This window comes from Pinus tabuliformis, chromosome 4_1 (assembly GCF_031772625.1).
Source record: "Pinus tabuliformis cultivar Carrire ecotype Pingquan chromosome 4_1, CPIR1, whole genome shotgun sequence".
NCBI classification, from domain to species: domain Eukaryota; kingdom Viridiplantae; phylum Streptophyta; class Pinopsida; order Pinales; family Pinaceae; genus Pinus; species Pinus tabuliformis.
Genome location: NC_142303.1, coordinates 756,522,327 through 756,532,168, shown reverse-complemented (window position 1 = coordinate 756,532,168; position 9,842 = coordinate 756,522,327).

Sequence of the window (9,842 nt, the reverse complement as noted above, 5' to 3'; positions counted from 1 at the left end):
GTTTCAAGGAGTTCAACAGCAAATAGATTGGCTTGTAGAGAAATACCAAAAGGAAATAACGTAGTGGTTCTGCAGGGCTTTGTTTGTATTCAAGGTTTTGGTATTATCATTTGCAGTTTGCGTTCAAATTCATGGTGATGCAAACCGAGGATAAGGATAGAAGTTATAATCGAAAACGAAATTCATCAAGGTGGGCAGAATACAAATCCCTACAGGAATTTGACCAGAGAACAGATTGTTTGCAACATTGAGCTGTTCCAGTTTTACCATTTGGTGCATCCTACGTGGCAGAATTCCAATAAGTTTATTGAAGCTCACATCAAATACTGTCAGCTTTCCTAGCTGAGCAATCCCAGATGGCAAACCCCAGACAGATTATTGTTGAGCAGTAGAATTTCATTGAGTGAGTGGGACATTTTAGAAATGCTTGCATGCGCACTACGCGCAGAGGAGGTGCGCTACTCATATAGAGCACACTACGCATATAACCTCCCCAGCCTATGTGAAATCTACAAGTGCGCTACGCATATGGAGTGCGCTATGCGTTGGGTAAGAGTGCTATGCATATAGTCAACAGGGCATAGGCCTTTTAAGAAAGAAAAAACATGGCTTTATTTCTAATAGAGTGATTCAATCACCTGACATTTTATTAGAGACATGTTTAAATGATACCGAGGAGAAGGATGCTTCAAAGCAATCATTTCTCACCTCAGAAGCAAAGAACATTTTCAATTTGCAGGCCCAACAGATGGTTCTGTTAGCTGAATTACTTCGCAATGTTTATATTCCAGGCTTCAGGTTTCTGCCTACAAAAAATAATTCAAGCTTTATTAGCATATAATTTTTGGTATGCAGAAGCAATTTTATCCAAGGGACTAAACAGAATGTTGGCAACACTGTTTGGGGGACTATTAGCTGTAGGGACAAGCTACGTTGCAGATCATGTTGGACACAACTCTGAAACAATTGTAATTGGGACTGCTGTGTTTTTAATAAGTGCAGCAACGACATTTGCATGGTTTCTTCCCAAAATCAAGGCCAGATATGATTATGGAGTTCTCATATTCATTCTCAGCTTCAATTTCATGGCAATCCCTTAGGAAAAAGCGCACTACCGATTTCCAGTTGTTCCTCGATAACAGATTACTACAAGATTTTCCTCCTCCATTGACAATTGCAACATTATCTTGCAACCATGCAACCCTCTCCGGGCACAGTTGTCATCATGAGCTGGAATTGGCAGGATTTTAGTTTAAAGGATATTTTTATTAAAATCCATTTTATTCAAATGACAAATGTAACATGGCAGTCAGAGATCGAAAGGCTAATTTGAAATGAAGATATTCATCACAGCAGAAGAATAGGATTCGTATTCCTATTTATGACTTCAGTTAGTAATACAAATGGGTCTGCGCTCCAGTTTTTAGTCTTTTAGTTAGTCATTAGAGAATTTCAAGGAGAAGGTTGTTCTCTTTTCTATTTTTAACTTCAGTTGAAACAGCTCCTCATTTTGGATCGATCTGTTTTCAAACATGAGAGTTTATTTATTGTATTGCAAATGATTTGTAAGAGAGTTTTTTCTGAAAGCTGGTGGAGGAGAAATACAGAGTTTTACTGTACAGTTGTTGACAGAGAATTAATGAAAGTTGCAGCTCTGTTTCATAAGATCCCTGTGGTATGAATTTGGCATATGTTTTCCTCTATTTCATATGTTCCTTGTTATTACAGTCCATTCATAATCATTTCAATTTGAATGCTTCTAAGTGAGAAGGGTAGAATTCAGCTTGCTGCTCTGCCCTGAAGAAGCGTTCATGTTTATGTTTTTTCTTCTGTTGGAAAGGATTCATTGTTTAATGCCCTTTCCAATTTTCTTCAACAGTCTTTACATTCCACATTATTTCAAATTTAATTGTTAAATTTCACTTCCTATCTTGCCTTATGGAATAATCTGTGCCTTTGATTAAATCTATGCTCTTGCTGTCTTTGCCCCATACAGCCCAGAAAACCTTTTGCCGAGATAGACCCGAAGAGAGCCCTCTCCTGTCCTCGTAGGGCTAGCTACGAGGCTAAGCTTGGTTTGATGTGGCCTTGAGTCTTGCCTTCCCAGAGCCTAAGGCAGATTCCAGTGCTAACAGCAACATCAGGAAGATAAACAATAATGAAAAAGTGATTTTCTTTTTATCGAGCTCTGCAACTATTTATATCTTTCATTTTGATTTCTATATATTTCAAACTATGTGCATTGCCGCTATAAAGCAACACTAGTGAAATGCGTCATTGAATAGGTGGCTAAACATTGAAAGACAAGTTGTCATTGTTGGTTTTCAATTAAATACCAGTAGTCCACCGTACTCCATTAATTAAATGGGAATAAATCTCATTTCATCTGTAGTTTCTCCGGTTCGATAGATAGAAAACCACATTTTATAATTTATTTGGTTATGATGAAAACCTATATAAAAAAACCATTCTCTTCCCTTCCTCCTAAAGCATATATCCACTACAAATAAAGAATGGGAAGAAAATTACCAAGAATTTATTTTCACTGTTAATTGATTCTTGATGAGAATGGTCAAACATATATCAAATTAATAATGCTTTTACTCATGTAACTACATGAGTTTCCTATGGGATCTTTTAGGGCAATTTACAGTAGGGGTATTACATACTCCCCCCCTTAAGGATAACACCATCCTCAATGGTCATCTCTGGATGCAACTTTAACTTTAACTCATGATGTAACAATCTAAACAACTCAAAGGGGATCATTCCCCTTCAACATGAAGGATTTTCATTTCCAAGAAAAACTATTAAATGAAACAATAATGTTTTTATCAATAGTCATAAGCATTTACAGCTGTAAAAAATTTCAATTTTCACTTTCAACCACTTAAACATTAAACAATTTCATAGAAACAAAACAAAGTCTCTATATTGACTTATTGTTACTTTCTATTTATTCATAGAAACCATGATCACTTTATGAAAAAAGAAATTATAGCCAGTTTTTTCAGTTGTGCAAGCACTCTAAGAGTGGTTTGAAAACCCAACAACAAGCACCTAGGGTGGTTTCGCAACCTCCATTGGAAACATACTGTAACGCATGACCACCAAATTCAACATAATCACAACAATCACAACATTTTCAATGATTAATTATTTATGTAATGTGAGGTGATATTTTAATCACAGTATTTCCACAAGTACTCAGAGAGCGCCTAACTCTCTATTCAACAAAATAATCAATAACTGCACCAAGTGCATACTGTCTTAGTCCCTGCTAAGACATTCACAATATTGGTAATACAATAAGGGAAATACACTCTAGTAATTCATTTCCTAGCACTAGGCTCCTTTCATGTCAAGTGTGAAAATTCCAAAATGGAATCCTATTACAACAACTAGTATTATTTATCCTAATTGTTAATTAATTTAACAATTTATCTTCTACTACAAATATCGAAATGAACACACTGCAACCTTCAAAAATAAAATATTGTGGAAAAACAATGTGCAAGAAACTGAGAAATGCTAGAAAACACTCATAAAATATGAGACAATTATTTTTGGACAAATGTCCCCAAAAAAACTCAATGCAGAAATATGGTACAACAACTGAGGGTTTTATTATTATGGAGTAGTGAGAAATTATGAGTACAACTGGATTCCGAAATTTGGTAATTTTGCAAAGAAAAATACTGGCAAAACAATAGTGAGGAATTTCCTCACTCCATAGGCAAACCCTGACATAACTTGCCTTTAGAGAAATTGAACCTATGCCCCTCCGCGTCAGCTATGCGCTTCTCTATGGAGTCGGCTTGATCTCAAGCCTCTAACTAATCTTTGATGAAGTCTCTCTACCCTCTTCTAGTGGGAAAAATGCTTCTTCGGCACTCTGAGACTCCTTCCCCATCTCTACAACTTAAGACGTCTTTCCCTCACAACAAATCGATCTTGCCTCTAGAAGCTACTGTGTAACCCCTACATCAGCTTCTTTTTGGATCTTCTTCCTGTCTACAAACGCACTGACTGGATCTAGAATACTTCCTCCAACCTCACTATCTCTACCCCTCTCATACTGCTTCGATCTCTATCTCTCTCCGAAAACTAACTACTACTACTCTGGAAATCGATCTGCCAAGAAATTGAACTGCTCAAGTGTCCTCTCCATCACCACATTGCCCTCCTCTTATAATCCTTTGTTGGAGCACCAACAACCAATATTAAAACATAATTGATGGATATGATCATATTTGGATCGATCCATGTGAGTTTCTCGAGTATTCTTGCCTTATCTCAATTAATACTGATTAATTAACCATATTCCCTAAGTTTAGACTTCAGAAATATTAAAAAAATCGTTAATAATATTATTGAGACACTTCTAGGAGGAATTTCTAGAAACGATTTTTGGGTTTTGGAAATCTCTTGTATTCTAGTTCTCCACCAAATTCCATGGCTAGAACATATCTAATGATACAAAAAATAACCCTCCCTCTTACTCAGGAATGTGTTCTAGTGCTGCACTCCCTGACACAACACATTGTATCCGCATAATCTCATGTCACGTTGTTGATGTCTGGCAATACTATCCACCAGCTGCTCTGTAACTCTAATATATGTTGTATATGTGCTACTACTGACACTACCATATTGCTACCAACACTACATTTGCAATACAACTCCCTTTCATCTATTGTTGTTGCAATAACATCATCTACAACTAAAAAACATCCAAAATATTGAATCAATTGTGATCAGTATGATTCATCTCTCTCTCGAGTCTCTGACTTCTACTAGAATTTTCACTGACATTGAAGGATCTACGTTGCTGCTTACTTTGACCTTTGCTAACTGCACTATTTCTAACTCTGCATTGCACTCCCCAGTATCTGACTATTGCTACTCTCTACAGCTGTCACTTGGTGTCTGACTGCATCAACTATCACTGATCCATCCTCCTACTGAATATTATGGGCCCCTGTACCTAGGCAATGATCCATGCGGTGGACTCCTCAAGGACCCTTCCCAACTGGAGCACTCTAGTGATACAACACCAAGTCACCCCACCTCACTCCTAGAGGTATATCGATGAACATATCGAAGTCTTCCTCCATCTTGGAGGAAGCCTATCGATCTTAGCTGAAGCTTCCTTCAAGTCCTACTTCTCCTCATTGTCCTTCTTCTTGAGAGGACATTGGGTACTGTAATGACCAATCTCACCACACCTAAAGCACTTGACCTTTGACATGTCCTTCTTCTTCTTTCTCTTCTCCCCGTGTCCCTAACTGGGGCCCTTTGATATGGGGGCCACATTCTCCTCCTCGTTCACCACCTTTGGTCCACTACTACCACTGCCACTCATGGATTTCTTTAGTAGAGCTCACCTCAAATCCTCCTCCTACAATTCATCCCATGTCCTATCCCACTCTGGTAGCTTCTCTCTACCCAATATGCTTTGGACAAATACTTTCCACTCCTCAAAGACACTATTTAGTGCCAACCTCACTAGCTCTCTTGGTTGAGGTGTTGCCCCAACAGCTGAAAGTTGGTCTCGAACCTCCTAAATCCTAGTGAGGAAGGGATATATGCCTTCCCCCATCTGGATATGGATGCATCTCATCTTCTCCTCTAGGTACATCTTCCGCTACTCAGAAGTACCCTAGTATAACGTGGAGAGAGAATCCCACATATGTTTGGCAGTATCATTTCCATATATATGTGAAACTATATGATCCTAGACTGGATCCAAGATCAACCGTTTCACTCGTGCCATCTCTTTCTTCTATTCATTATGTTGATATGCATCTATTAGAACTACCACTACATCATCAATGTAGGCTTTTACGCCATATTCATCTAGAAGGAAGGACATCCTTGCATTCCAGATGACGTAGTTGGAAGCTCCATCCAACCTGTCTTGATCACGAAGCCCAACAAGGGCCATCTCAATGAATTGTTGAAAAATTCCTCTTTCCTTTTGCTCTGTTGCTACTCTGCTACTCACACTCCCTTTTGAAGTGAGAATATCTGCTCACAACTACTACTAATCTACAAGGAAAATCAAGCTTCTTGAGACTAGAAGTTCCTTGAGGAAATTTTTCCCTTTTTGTGTGATCTTCTCTCTTCCATCCTGACGTTGGTTCTGCTTCAGCATACTACTGTAAATCCCTGCATCTAGCTAAAGATCTTCCCAACGAAAGTACTGAGCTTCTCCCTGTACCTCTATAATCACTTGATCTGGAAGGATCAAATTTTTATGCCCCTCTCTCAGAAAAAGAAAACTTCCTCAAGAAACTCATCCTCCTAGAAAATTATTGTGCTTCCCTTGGGGAATTTCGGCCGAATGCCCTTGCTAAGTAGTGAAATTCCTTTCCTTCATTTCCAATCTCTCTAGCTGATCAACTGTGCTCTGATACCATATGAAAATTCCAATATGGAATCATAATCCAGGAACTGGTATTATTTCTCCTAATTGTTAATTAATTTAACAATTTATCTACTACGACAAATATCAAAATAAACATACTCCAACCTTCATAAATAAAAAACTATGGAAAAATAATGCATTGGAAACTAAGAAATGCTAGCAAACACACATAAAATATGAGACAATTATTTTTGAACAAAGGTCCCTGAAAAAACCCAATGTGAGAAGAATGGTGCAACAACTGAGGTTTTTATTATTATGAAATGGTGAGAAATTTTGAGTACAAATGGAGGTTGAAATCTGGCAATGCTATAGAGAAAAATACTAGCAAAAATATAGTGAGGAATTTCCTCAATCCACGGGCAAAACCCAACACAAATTTCCTTCAGAGAACTCAGTCCTCTGACCCTCTCTGTCAGCCTTTACACTACTCTCTGCAGTCTACTTGACATCAAGCCTATGACTGGTCTCTGATGAAGTCATTTTGTCCTCTGCTGGTGGGAAAAATGCTTCTCCAGTACTCTAGGGCTCCTTTTTAGCCTCTGCAACTAAAGACGTCTTTCCCTCATAACAAATCAATCTTGACTCTAGAAGCTACTATGTAGCCCCTGCATCAGCTTCTCTATGGATTTTTTTCCTCTTTATAAATTCACTCACTGGATCTAGAAGAATTCCTCCAGCCTCACTTTCTATGCCCCTCTCACGCTGCTTTGATCTCTAGCCCTCTCTGGTAACTGACTATTGCTACTCTGGAAATCGAACTCCCAAGAAATCGAACTGCTCAAGTGTCCTCTCCATCACCACATAAAATTCCTCTTATAAACCTCTATTGGAGCACAAACGGTTAAGATTAAAAGATAATTGATGGCTAGGATCATCTATGGATCAATCCGTGTGAGTTTCTAGACTATTCTCGCCTTATTAATTAACCATATTCCCTAAGTTCAGACTTAGAAAATATTTAAAAAACAGTTAATAATCTAATTGAGACACTTTTAGGCAGAATTTCCATAAACGATTTATGGGTTTTGGATATCTGTTGCTAGCGTCTCCACCAAATTTTGTGGCTAGAACACATCTGATGCTACAAAAACTAACATCAAGATGTACATAAAATTCTTACACAATCAGACATAAAGTTCATTTTTAACACAACACATAACTGATTACTTAATTTGTTTGGCTATGAGAAACACATTGGGCTAAAGAATGCTCCTCCCAACCAATGGAAACTAGTTTCCACAACCAGATTGAGCCAATTTCACATCTCAGACATTTATCTAACAGTGACCACACTAGGTCTAGCATAGGATTCCTCTTGGAAATGTCTTTCCTATTCCTCCAACAATGTCCTGTCCATGAGGAATTTAGAGCTCAAAAACACACTCTATAGGCCTCCTCCAACAAGCTCCAAAATGGACAAAGTTTCCTTAGGCTTTCCCCCCTCTTCAATATTTTGTCCAACTCTTTTCCCTTACTAAGAACATCTATCTCTAGAGAGAGGAAATCCAAGTAGGCAACTAGTATCAACCCAAGGCCTCCTAGCCTTTCATAACTATACCATAACTGTATGGCATGTGAAATTCTCTTTTAGAATCTTTCGCACTCTAACTTACATAATTGTTCCTATGCATATTAACATTAAAACAAAATAAAAATTTATGTACATCATGCATACATACTTGACCCTCAACATGGATCCCATAATCTATAAAAGTAAACTTGATAGGAATTCATAACTAACATCTCATATCATACAGGTAGTATTCATTTCAAATTTTCACATAATTGTCAACATGCAATTTTAGAAAAACAGTATTAATCTTGCATATGCTAACATTAAACATTGTACCTTCTTATTTGTAGTTGCAATTCACATTGCAACGTTTTACCTTTCACAGGTTCTTATGTTTCCACTAAGCTACCCCTACTTAATCACATCAACAACATTAGTCACAATTGTTTTTAATAAAGCAATACCTTCTAAAAAATATTGTTATGCACATAAAATTTTGTCACATACATTCATGATGCATTTCACTTTCACATGCATTTATGTTCTCAATATATTAACAATGCAGAAAGGTATTGGTCCTGTTACTTTTTGTAAACCATTTATATGCACTATAGAAAGCATAACAAATAAGGATACATCTTCCAGATGCTACATCCAATGAACTTTAAAACAAAGATTCCATAAAGTTGTTTTCTAAAACAGCAGTTAAGGAAATAAGACTTTACTTGTTGACATTCCCATAGTTCTAAGTCATGAAATTTTCGTTTATGCATATGCATCTAATCAATAGTCATTAATGCATACCAAACAACACCATCATCAAATCATCAATTTATAAAATTGTGAAGTTTGAATAAACAACGTAAGCAACGACATTTGATTACCACTAGTTCTATCATTAAGTTGATAGAACCATCAAATAAACCACTTTAACAACACTGCCTTATCATGATCCAAGTTCTTTGTAACCTTCAAGAACGTGTAGTCATAAGTATGCATTTCTAACAAGTATCCACTTTTGTAATCATGGCATTTTCTTGCATACAATATTGTTATGTATAAAAGCATATGAAAATATTTATTCATATAAAACATTGATTTATCATTAATGTGTAAGTATCTATAACAATTATGGTAACAATCCAAACAAATCCAAATTCAACAGTGTATTTTCGCCAATATACCAACAACATGAATTAAACTACCACAGTCACTGGGTTTACAACTTGTAAGAATATTCAATCAAAACTGATTCATGCATACAAGTTTAATAGTTGCCCATGCAAAAATAATCAGTGCTACCAACCATCTTAAATTCAATCCAAATCCATGACAATCCTCAATCATCATTTAGTCATTACAGTCAAGTCCTAACATTTGAATCATTATATATCTTTAACATCCAAAGATGTTCTTTCAATGTTTTTAAAACATTTTATCGTCCTCTTCAAGGAAAACACTACCTTCTACATTCTTTTTTAATCGCACAAAACAATACATGCTTTCATTCTCTATAAACAATGCATTGTAACTTTAGTCATTTTCTTTAAGTGCACCATAATCATTATTGTAATAGTATGCATGAAAAGGTTGTTAGTTATCCACATTATCACCAGTGAGTGCTCAAGATTTTTCATAAATGCAACCAATGTTTTATTGTATCTTATTCGCATAAAGATTCAAATGTCATGAGCGCAGCTTAAATAAGACATTATCACTTACTATTTTTCAATGCAAAAATTAACATGCATCACACATCTCATGTCAAAGTAGTCTACTACATGTACCATTATGGAATTTGTTAGAATCATATCTAAGATGATACCCACTAGAATCATACCTCTGATTATTTTCCGATTACCGATTCCAAAAAGGTGCTAGTGCTACAACCATTTT